Below are 13,062 nucleotides of genomic sequence, written 5' to 3'. Positions count from 1 at the left end.
GAAATTGAACCAAAACTAAACTATATTAAAAATCATAACAAATGTTCTTAAACAAATACAAAATAATAATCAATATTACACCAAAATTTGAATTCTAATTATACATAAAAAAATATTCTTATTTAATATGCGTCGTCTTCCCCAAAATCATCGTCATCTTGTTTTTGGGGCTGCACGGGTTGAATTATCGTGGATGAACCATGACTAGATGATTGACCGACATTATAAGTAAATTGCTCAAAGACGACATGATTGATGAACCACCGCCACACATAAACTGTGATATAAGACGCATCATCTCGATACTCTCCTCCCTCAACCTGACTTACATCTTGGCCCTCTCCTATCTCATCCTCTCTTCCAACGTTCTTTGTTGGTCACTCATCATGTCTTCCAAATCATTGAGTCTTTACTGCATTGTGAAATTGTCTCCGTGGAGTTGTTTTTTAGACTGCGCTGGCCTCGAACTTGGGAAGCTAAAATTGATCACATCCCAATAAATTTTCCATTGTCTTGAGGGCCAAAAACTCCTTCAACTAAATCGATATTAGAAATGACGAGACATTCAGCTCGCATATGTCTTAGTTCATCTTACAACAAAATATGTTATTGTCAATAATAGATAAAATGTAAAGTAAACATATTTTATACTTATCACTTTCTCTAGTACGTGCGGATCAACAAATTTATCATTTTTGGTCCTAGTCGCCAAAAATAATTCTTCATAGCTTGGAGTTGACCCTTATTGCACTTCTAAAGATTGAAAGATCAATTTTAATTTATTTGAAAACAAATTTAAAAAAATAAGTCTTACAATTTCTCGCTGCAACTTTGTGAATGTATTGCTATCAAGCTGATGTGCATAGTTTAATTTATTTTTGTTTTCTATGCCGGTAGCGCTTCGTTTATGCAATTAATATATAATGTTAGATTAAATTTTTTATATTAAGTAAAAAATTTGAAAAAAGAAACCTGAAATTTATTGGGAAAATAATAGTTTTCAAGCAGTCACTCACAATCTTGTTGGTTCATTTCATTAAGCTTATCCGCCCTGACTCCGTACACTTTTCCATCGTGGGGCCTTATCTTGGTGACATTGTCTTCACGTGTCTCAAAGTGTCATCTCGATAACTCTCAATATCATCATAATCAAATTTATTCTGAAATATAAACGATTTATATGAAACAAATTATGATTGATTTTAAACTGAAATGTATATTAAAAGCAATTAACTTACGATTATGGACTATCATAGATGATCTAAGGTGTTGTGATGAGGTGGCGCCAATGAATTGTGTAATGTGGGATAATATTATTCTCTTGAATACTGGCCCCCAAATGCCGACTCCATAAACCCCTATTAGTGCAACACATCTTCCTTTCAATTGGGTCGAATGTGACCCGCACCTTTTCTCAATTTCAGGACCAAGTGAGTCCCTCTATCAACGGACAATCCAATGCGAGAGTCATTCGCTTGAGGAGTAGACCAAGTCGGAAGGGGATCCGGGATCCTTGGTTGACTAACCTTTTTTTTGGTCGGATGACTTTTTCTTTTCTCGATCAGATGACAGGCCAATGTTGTATATGACTATCTTTCCTCGGTCAGATGACATGCCAAATGCATTGTCGTTGGTAGGGATTACAGTTGTAATCCATCACATGGTTTTCGATTTGAATTACCCATTAGGGCAATTTTTTCTCGGTTTGATCGGTAGCTGACTGGAGATAGATCGATGATGGTATTTGTGTCCATGTTATTATCTCACCCCGATTCTACCCCGAATATTAAAAAAACATAATTAATTTATAATATAATAATATATTTAATTATTATTCATATTTAGTATGAGTTTTAAATTTATTTCTTTTTAATTATATAAAGTTTTAATATATTATCACATATATATATAATATTAAAAATTCGTTCACATAAATTTATCAAAAGTATTTGTATTTTTTAGAGATTATGGTATAATTCTACGGGGATGGTAGTTGAAAAAAATATTCCGAAGTAGAATGAGGCGAGAATGATAAATGCATTCCTTGCCCGATCCGTCCCATTGTCATCCTTAGTCACCAGCTAGTTTTTTCCTTCAAAAACCAAGTCGTGAAAAGGCCCTTTTCAGACTAAACCATTTTTTTTTCGACAAAGCAATCAAAACAACACTAAACCATTTTTTTTTCGAACCCCGTTCAGACTATATTTCCTCGATCAAATGACATGCCAGATAAACTATCGTTGGTAGGAATGACAGTTTTAATCCATCACATGGTTTCCGATTTGAATTACCCTGTTAGAGAAGTTTTCCCCCAGTATGACCGGTAGTTGACCGGGGATGGAGCGATGATGGTATTGGTGTCCCTCGTCCTGATCACACCCCGATTCTACCCTGATTATTAAGAAAACATAATTAATATATAATATCACTAATTTATTTAATTATTATTCATATTTTGTATGAGTTTTAAGTTTATTTATTTATAACAATATAATTTTCAATATATTACAATATATATATATATAAAATCAAAAATTCGTTGACATAAATTTATCAAAAATATTTGTATTTTTCTTAAATTATGATATAACAGTATTCTGCGGGGATGGTAGTTGAAAAACTACTCCAAAATAGAATGAGGCAGAATGGTAAATATATTTCCGTTCGATCCGTTCTATTGTCATCCCTAGTCACCAGATAATTTTGTCATTCAAAAATTAAGTCGTGGAAAGGGATAATGGAGATGATTCAATTACTAACCTAGTTTCTAAGATAGAACACAAAATTCACATTTTTTTTTGTTGAAGTCAATTTTTTTCAAAATTCAAATGTTACATGATAATGGAGATGTTTCAATTACTAACATAGTTTCTAAATGGGATCATGACCAATCTATAATGATTCCCACTATCGAATAAAGTTTATAGTTCAAAATCTAAAAAAATAGAAAACAATTGAGGTGCTTTGACGACGGAAATCCTTTGGAGTTGAATTTCTTTTCCATTTTTCTACTCCCATCTTCACAAAGATCCTATGAAACTTTAATAGGCAGCCCGAGGGTCGGTTCCAATTTTTAGTCGAGGTCGTTAATGGTCTTTCACTTTTCGGCTGCAATCTATCTCCTCTAGCGACTAGGGTTTACGAGATCGTATGAGAAATGATTCTTACGTCATGGAATCATTTCCAATTTGGTAGAGTAAAGAATATTATATGATTTCTACAGTTTTTCAAATGAGTCATTGAACCCAAGGCAACAACGACAACATTTTTATCTTCTTGGGCGTTGCTCAAAATGCGAGCCTCCGCCTAGGCTGGCTTGAGGCCGATATGGTCCGGTGGCCATCGGTCAACATTTTTTAAACAAATATAGTAAAGATTAATTAATAAGCATATATTTTATTTAACCTAATTTATTAATATGGATTCATAACAATAACATGGAAAATCAAAATATATGAAATTTTATAACTTAGAAACATTTACAGGTGGCATATGCTTGGGGGCAGATCTTTGATACCTCAGCAGTAACTCCCTAGCAAAGTCTTCCCAACCGTCGCTGCCCATCGGAGCTCCGGCGAAAGTGTTCTGATCATGGAACTACTGCTGATTGGCTGCCCATGAATCTTGTTGTTGAGATGATCCAATATTTGGATCAAACTCAAAGACATGTGCCATGTCATGGGTGGCAGCGCCAGCAAAAGGGAAGTCCGACATGAACAGAGAAGACGACGGTTGTTGCTGAGGTGGCGGCTGACTGGCTACATGGGATTGCAAGGTCATAAGCTTAGATTGAAGAGTTATGACCTATATAATCAAATTAAAAGCATACTAATTAACAAGAATTTCTACTAAAACTATTGCTTGTTAAAATTAAATTTTCTAATAAAATGAATTAAGAGGAGGGACAAGATAGTAGTACATAAAATATATTCATATAATGATTTGTTAATGTTTAAATTCAATTAATGTCATTATATATATATATAAGATTGATAATTATATAACTGACTCCCTAACATTAAATGTTAAAACACATGGATATAATTATGCTCCCAGATCGGAAGTAATGTGTGTTTGTTATAGAATATATATTATAAACCATTATTCACTTTAAATCCACTTTGTAGAATAATGGACAAACCTAATAATGAAACAATTTTAATACAAACAAATTGTGATAAATCAAACATAACTAGTAGGAGACCAATTAAATGGGAAGAAATATCGTTCCCAGATAACTGGAAAATAGAACAAGCTGTACCTGTAAAACCACAGGTCCAGAATCATAATAATATATTAGATATTTGTCAAAGTGAGGAAGGAAGTGTCGAAGTAAGATTTGACACAAACCTAAAGTTATGTCCAATACAAAGACATATCTCTATCAAATCATATATCTCACCATTAGATTATAAGGTTGAGTATCCCTCTAGGGCATCCACCTCTCAAATAAGGGAATCAACGTTTTCAGAAGATTCAACTCCAATTACAGAAAGATTATATATCAACAGACAAAATATTGTTAGGGAAAATAACACTCAAACTCTAAATGAACCTGAACCGACAATGTCGGAAATGAACTTTTCTATTTAAATGATTATTACACCCAAAATAGATTTCAATACTAGCTCTACAGCCAGAAAAATAATTTCAAATGAATTCAAAAATCCGGGATATACCCAATTCAGAAAATGGTTTTTTGAAAGTTTTCACACCAACGAAATAAAACAATTCGAAAAAGAATTTTATGAGTTCTGTACTGCGAAAAATGCTTTAATTCCTTTTACCTCTTGGTTCATAAGCACCTATGTTAAAAATTATATTTCGGTAATTGAAAGAACTTTCAAATTAGAATCAGGAAAAACCTATCTAGGGACATATCCACCCCAACAACCTTTCCATATTGAAAAGGGAGAAAAAATACTAAATTTCGCGCCATACAAAAATTTAATTGAAAATGATACGCTCCCAATAACATGCAAGCATATCAATAATATGTTTGAACAACAAAACTACACAAGTCTATTCCTAAATATTCTAGGAGAACAGTTACAATCCATGGAAAATAAAATTGAAAAATTAATAAAATCTTTAAATGAAATCAAACCAGGAACGTCAAAAATAATTCCAAAAGAAAAAGAAGCTTTACCAACTTTCCAACCACCTCCCATCATATCTGATTTCAAACTAAGGCCAATGCAAGAGTTTGAGAAAATTCTTGAAGAAAAATTTAGCAAGCTAAGCATTAAGACATTAGACAAGGAAAACAGAGATCATATTAATAAAATAGATAAATGGGCTGATAAACCTATACAAAGTAAATTTTACTACAATAGACCAACACCAATGGATGTTTTACATGAAGAATACACAAATACAATTGATATTAGTTATTCAGGAAACAAAATCTATGAATGGAATATTGATGGATATTCAAACAAATAAATTTATAATACAGTACATAGGATGCTAATGTACTCAACAGTTTGTAAAAATAGTAAAAATAGTGATAAAACAATAGCAACAATGATTGTTGCCGGATTCACTGGACAATTAAAGGGCTGGTGGGATAATTATTTTTCCCAAGAAAATAGAGATTCTATTCTTAACACTGTAAAACAAGAAAACAATAGCCTAACTGAACATGCAGTTTATACATTAGCAATTAACATCATTGAACACTTCACGGGAAGGTTAAGTGATAATAGTGATACAATTAGAACATTATTACAGAACCTAAGGTGCAAGACACTCTCAGATTTTAGATGGTACAAAGATACCTTTCTAAGTAGAGTAATGGAACTACCAGAATGTAATAATGTACATTGGAAATCCAAATTTATAGATGGCCTCCCTAGCTTATTTGCTGAAAGGGTTAGAAGAAATCTCAAAAAGAGTCATTCAATGATACCATATGAAAATTATACATATGGTGTATTAATAGATACCTGTATACAGGAAGGACTAGCCTTATGTAATGAAATAAGGTTAAACCAACAAATTAAAAGACAGAGTCAAAATGAAAAACAACAATTAGGTCAATTTTGCCAACAATTTGGAATAGATAGTCCTACATCTAGAAAAGAGAAAAGGGTGAAATATAATAAATTTCACAAATATAGAAAACCATTCCGAAAGTACTCGGACATAAAAAATGAGAGGAGGGAAGAAAAGGTTAAAAACAAGTCAAAAAAATTCAAAAATAGTAAGAAATGCTACAACTGTGGAAAATTAGGACACACCTCAAAATTCTGTTGGGCAAAGAAAAAAATTAATAATCTTGAAATCCCAGAAGACACAAAAAGATTAATAATACAAACTTTACAAAACTCAGAATCTGAAGAATCTGGTTCAGATTCAATACCTAGTGATTCTGAAATAGATGACCTAGATAATGAAAATATTTCGGAATCAAGCTCGGAAGACTCTGATAGTGAGCCTTGCCGATCAGGATTAAGTTGTCCTAAAAAGGAAACAAATAACCTAGATCAAAATATTGACAAATCATAATTATATAGAATCATATCTCAATTTTCAGATATGAAAGTTAATGTTTTAACATCAAATCATGCTTTTGAATTACTAAAAGCCATCAAAGACCCAGAATTAAGAATGCATATCATAGATCAGTTTAATTCTGAAGAAGGAACTTCATCCTCTAAAAATGAAGAGCCCGAAGAAAAGAGATTCAATTATAATAATCATAATAAATCTTACACTATGAGTGAAGTAATGAATCAACTCAGACACATGATTCAAAACAAAGAAGAGAATACAACACTCACAAATCTTTACAAAGAAATTAATAATTTAAAGGAAGAAATTAAGATATTAAAAAAGAAGAATGTTATACAAGAGTCTAGAATAACTAAGCTTGAGGATAACCATAACGAAAAAAATCACTATAATGACAACAAAGTAGAAATTGAAGAAAATATCTTCTCAGAAATTTTTTTATCCACAATAGAAATGGTTAAATCCCAAAAATGGCACATAAAAATATCTCTCCTAATAGATAATCATTATACAAGATCATTTACTGCTCTTGTTGATAGCGGAGCAGATTTAAATGTTATTCAGGAAGGACTAATCCCTACTAGGTATTTTCATAAAACAAGTCATACCCTGTGGCATGCAGGGGGAGATAAACTCCAAATCCAATATAAACTTCCAAAAGCTTATATATGTACTGATAATAAATGCATTCCTCAGAGCTTTATACTTGCTAAAGATATATCAAATCAGGTCATACTTGGAACCCCATTTTTAAACACAATCTACCCTATTAAGATGATTAATAATAAAGGTATTACAGGAACCTTCCAGAAACATGATATTTTTCTAGAATTTATTGTGGAACCGTTTACTAAAATGTTACATAGTATATATGATAATATCAAAGCAAAACAAGATCAAATATATTTTCTAAAGCAAGAAATAAGTCTAATAACAATAGATGAACAACTAGAAAATCCTAAATTACAAGAAAAAATAGATCTGCTAAAAGACCAACTTTCAATAGATATTTGTAATGAACATCCTAATGCATTTTGGGATAGAAAGAAACATATAGTTTCACTACCATATGAGGAAGCTTTTAATGAAAAGAATATTCCTACAAAGGCAAGACCTTGCCAAATGAATTCAGAATATCTAGAATTATGCAAAAAAGAGATAGATACAATACTGCAGAAGGGATTAATAAGTCCATCACAATCACCTTGGTCATGTACGGCTTTCTACGTAAATAAACATTCAGAAATCGAAAGAGGCGTGCCAAGGTTAGTAATAAACTATAAACCCCTAAACAAAGTATTAAAATGGATTAGGCACCCAATTCCTAATAAAAAGGATCTGTTAGATAGACTGTATGATAGTTTAATATTTTCAAAGTTTGACTTAAAATCAGGATATTGACAAATCCAGATTGAAAAATCTGACAGGTATAAAACAGCATTCAATGTCCCTATAGGACATTATGAATGGAATGTAATGCCATTTGGATTACAAAATGCTCCATCCAAATTTCAAAAAATTATGAATAATATCTTTAATCCTTATAGCACATTTATAATTGTTTACATTGATGACATATTAGTTTATTCAAAAACAATTGAAACTCATTTCAAACATTTAAATATGTTCAAAACAATAATAACTCAAAATGGACTAGTAATTTCTAAACCAAAAATGGATTTTTTCAAAACAAGAATAAGGTTTTTAGGTCATATCATTGAAAAGGGAAATATTACTCCCATTAATAGAAACATAGAATTTGCGGAAAAATTCCCTAATGTGATCACTGATAAAACACAGTTACAAAGATTTTTAGGCAACTTAAATTATGTGGCTCCATACTATAAAAATCTAACAGAAGATACATCAATCTTATATGAAAGACTGAAGAAGAACCCTAAACCATGGTCAAACCATCATACAGAGGCTATTAAGAGAATTAAAAATAAAGTAAAGGTACTCCCTTGTTTAATGATAAGTAACCCGAATTGGGAAAAGGTAATTGAGACTGATGCATCTGACATAGGATTTGGAGGAATACTAACTCAATTAGATCCAGAAACAAAATAGGTCTATCTTGTCAGATTCCATTCAGGGAAATGGAACAACTCTCAAAAGAATTATGCGACAGTCGCAAAAGAAATTTTGGCGATAGTCAAATGTGTTTTAAAATTCTAAGATGATTTATATAATCAAAAATTTATTATACGAACAGATTGCAACGCAGCTAAATTCATGTTCCGGAAAGATTTTAAACATGATGTGTCAAAACAAATGTTTGCCAAATGGCAAGCTCATTTAGCCCCATTTCATTTTGAAATATCATACAAAAAAGGGATAGATAATAATCTCCCTGATTTCTTGACCCGTGAATTTTTAAATTTACAGAAATGAGCGGAAGGGGTTATGATTCTTTCTCTAATAGAGGAAGAGGATCCTCCTCTATCAGAGGAAGAGGTCGGGGCAGAGCACCAGAGATCATATCTCAGTATGGTAAACAAAAACTGATAGCAATGGATCTATCCCAAAGTTCGGACCAAAAAGACAATCCAACGTACGCCAGAATACTGGGAGATGAAGAATCAGAATCCAATAATATTGGATTTATAAGAAATGAATATAAAGAAATTATATTTCTCCTAGAAGAGAAGGACGTCAAATGGAGGAATGAGCCATGGACAATAATGCAAAGGTATTTGGATAATACATCCACTCCGTCAAGGACTTACAAGTCTCGGATATTTTACGAGCAAATACTTATTCAAAGTGGGTCATGTGAAATATCACATTTCTCTGGGGCAAACAAAGAAATTTATAATTTCAGCAAAATAATAATAAAAAAGACAATTTCGTTGGAAGATTGGGGAATATTGTTATGTAATACTATATATGTTGTCTGTTCTCTTAATTCATTTTATTTGAAATTTTAATTTTAACAAGCAATGATGTTAGGTAGAAATTCTTGTTAAGTGGTATGCTTTTTATTTTATTTAAAATTTTAATTTTTTAATACTTTTTGTGGACATAAATTATATATATACATAGGTGATCAATCTTCAACGAGAGAATGCGTGGTTGCAAGCCCAAGTAGCCAGGCTGTCGCCACCTCAGCAGCAGCCACCTCAGCAACAGCCACAGCAACATGCACCTCTCTTTGAGTTTGATCCAAATATTGGATCATCTCAACAACAGGATTCATGGATAGCCATCAGCAGCCGTTACCTGATGATCACAAAACTTTCGCCGGAGCTCTGGTGGGGGGCGGCAGTGGGGAAGAGTTTGCTGGGGAGTTACTGATGAGGAATCAACGTGGAAGGAAAAGATCTGCCCCAAAGCACGCCACCTGGCACTAATTGAATCACTTTTTATTTTTAATAATATATTTGACATTTAGCAAATAATTGTTATTGTTAATGACTATGGTAATTTGTTTTCTTTTCCGCATTTTGTTTATTGAATAACCCTATTAAGAAAATTCAATCATTTATTTATTATTTATCTAAGTTTGAAAATTTCATATATTTTGATTCTTTCATGACATTTATAAATTAAAACTTAGTGTTGAAAAATTGTATATATATTTTGAAGCTTTATTCCTTACTTTTAGAGAGCCCTTGCTTCATTAGGAAGTCTTTGGAATTGGTGACCTATAAGCATTCAAATGAATTCAAACAATACAAATGTATTATCCACCCAATTAGAACTTGAAAACATATAATTTTTTATAAACGATTTTTTTTTTTAAAATATACCAACCGGTCTTTTTCACAATTTTTGTTTACTAAGAAGGTTTGTTTGAAATTGGTACTATATTAGTAATTTTTACATGATTTTATTTAATTAGTTGATCGAAATTTGTTTTAAATATGTTAAATATTAATTATTAGATATTGTAAACACTAAAAATCAACGCTCCAAATTATCATATTAAAATAATTATTTTGAATTGTTTTTAAATAAATAATATCAAAATAATTAACTTCATCGCCAAAAACCAATTTAAAACAATTAATTGTGATTGTGTTAATTAATCAAATTAATTAGGGGTTAAGGACAAAATAAAAAACAAAATAATTTGATATAAATGTTATACCCATATTATTTCAAAATAAGTTTAAAATAAATAAAGAACAAAAAATAAATAATTTTGAGTGAATTTTGTATCAAATGCACCTAAAAGAATTATTTATGTAAATCCTAAAAATATAAAAAAAATAAATTAAATAAATTGGAAAAATATTTTCCATGTTTATTTTAATATTTTGTGTATTTAAAAAGATCAAAACTAAAGCCAAAATGGTGAAAAAAAATTAATTTGAAACAAACACTTAAGGTTTAAAAATAAAAATAAATGTGTGATCTTGTGTGGCCGAAACTAAGAGAAAAATTCAAATTTCAATCACAAATTGAAATACAATGAATCTGGAAGTTTACCAACAACTAGAGAACACTCCTAGGATGTGTCTTTCCCGAAACCTAGATCAAATCTTTGATCGTCGGAGAGGATTTTAAAAAAATACATTTCTTGCCGAAATTTTGATTCTTTGATTTAGGTTGTTAAATGTTGGGTCAAATTATTTTGATCAAAATAATCAAGAGAATTCTATTCTATACCAACTTTATTTTGATGATATGTGTTAGGATCTAGGTAGTCGCTAGAGGACCGGGGGTTGGACCGGTTAGCGGTTCTCACTCGAAGGGTGGTGGTTAATCCGGTTAGAGATTAACACCGGGGTTTCAATACTACACAACCTGTCACAAACCCTTGAACTAGGTTCAAGCGCGGAAGAGGTTTGCTTTCAGGTTGAAGCGACACACTTGTATGATAGGCAGAATCGGTATTGTATAATGGAGGTTTGAAATTTGATGGGTCGGCTTCGGTAATCTGGAAGTTCGGCTTGGATAGGGTTAAGTCGGTTATAGCGGTACAGATCGGTTAGATAATGAAACCGGCAGACAGTAAATAATAAGACAGATTTTATGGATGTTCGGAGATAAAACTCCTACGTCACCCCTTCCTCTCGAAACCGCGAGAAGGATATTCACTAAGGAATACAAGTACAATCCGATCGAGACTTATTTTCTGCTCGATAACACTCTTACAATTTACACCGAAATTGTAAAACACACTTTAACTTTAGCACTTAGGCTTTCTTAGAACAACACAGTCTTATCACTTGTAGAATAAATGCTCTTAGAGTTTCTCACTTGTCCCACTGTGTCGCGCTGTGTCCCGCATTTACTCTTCTTCAACTGCCCCTTTTATAGGTGAAATATGCCAACGGTCATATTTCACTGCCTTGAATTTGATTGGCTGAGCAGAGGTGCAGTGATTCAGTGTTTCAGAGATTCAGACCTGCGGTCGTTTCCTCAGACCTGATGGTCAACCTCAGACTTGGCAGTCTGTTCTTCCGGTATGTAAGACAGACCTGCTAGGTTTATCTTTTACTCAATGTAGGCACTGTCTGTTGGACAGTTGTCTGTACTTGGAAGATCTTCTTTCTGACTTATCCCGAAGTGGAAAGATCCGGTAGTACTGTCTTCTGCAGCCTACAGTCTTTCCTCAGACTTGTATGGATATGGAAGTGTTCAGTCTGTTCCTTTGGTATCATTCTCAACAAATACCCGAATTGTCTTCTTGTACTGGTCGGCCATTTATCTTAACCGAATGACTTTTGGTATGAGTGATGTAACCGGACTTCTTCCGGTTATTCCTCTGCCTTGTGGCTGATCGGCTGTTTGATGTTTCCGGTTTTAAGCTTTGGCCAATCCTTTCTTTGTGCGGTCAAGTTCCAGGTATTCTTGGTCGGTTTACTAGCTTGACCGGTTAGTTTTCTTTAGCCGGTTCTTTTGTTTATTCGGTCCGGTTCCTTGTTCCTGCATGGAAAGTTTATTTAAGTTAGGTTTATTTGAACCGGTCTGATTTTATCTAACAATATGTGATTAAAACTTAATGATTAAAACGTAATTATAATTAAATAAACGAAGCTAAGTTTGTCTAATTGTTTTTATGTAGCTACATCAGACTATACTGAATTAGAAGTGAAACATAGTTAGACGTGCAAGTCTAACAGATGCGTAGTTAGACGTGCAAGTCTAACAAATACATAGTTAGACGTGCAAGTCTAACAGATACGTAGTTAGACGTGCTAGTCTAACAGAAACGTAGTTAGACGTGCAAGTCTAACAGATACGTAGTTAGACGTGCAAGTCTAACAGATACGTAGTTAGACGTGCTAGTTTAACAGAAACGTAGTTAAACGTGCTAGTCTAATAGATATGTAGTTAGACATGCTAGTCTAACAGATACGTAGTTAGATGTGTTAGTCTAACAGATACGTAGTTAGACGTCGCAGTATAACAGATACGTAGTTAGACGTTGCAGTCTAACTTCATTAGACGTGGTAGTCTAATGGGAAACGTAGTTAGACGTTGGCGTCTAACTCCTTTAGATAAGTCTGAAGTGATACGTAGTTAGACGTTACAGTTTAACTCCATTAGACGTGGTAGTCTAATGGGATGCATAGTTAAACATTGCAGTCTAAC

The sequence above is a fragment of the Impatiens glandulifera genome, chromosome 6 (assembly GCF_907164915.1).
Source record: "Impatiens glandulifera chromosome 6, dImpGla2.1, whole genome shotgun sequence".
Classification (NCBI taxonomy): Eukaryota; Viridiplantae; Streptophyta; class Magnoliopsida; order Ericales; family Balsaminaceae; genus Impatiens; species Impatiens glandulifera.
This window is presented reverse-complemented; position numbering follows the sequence as displayed.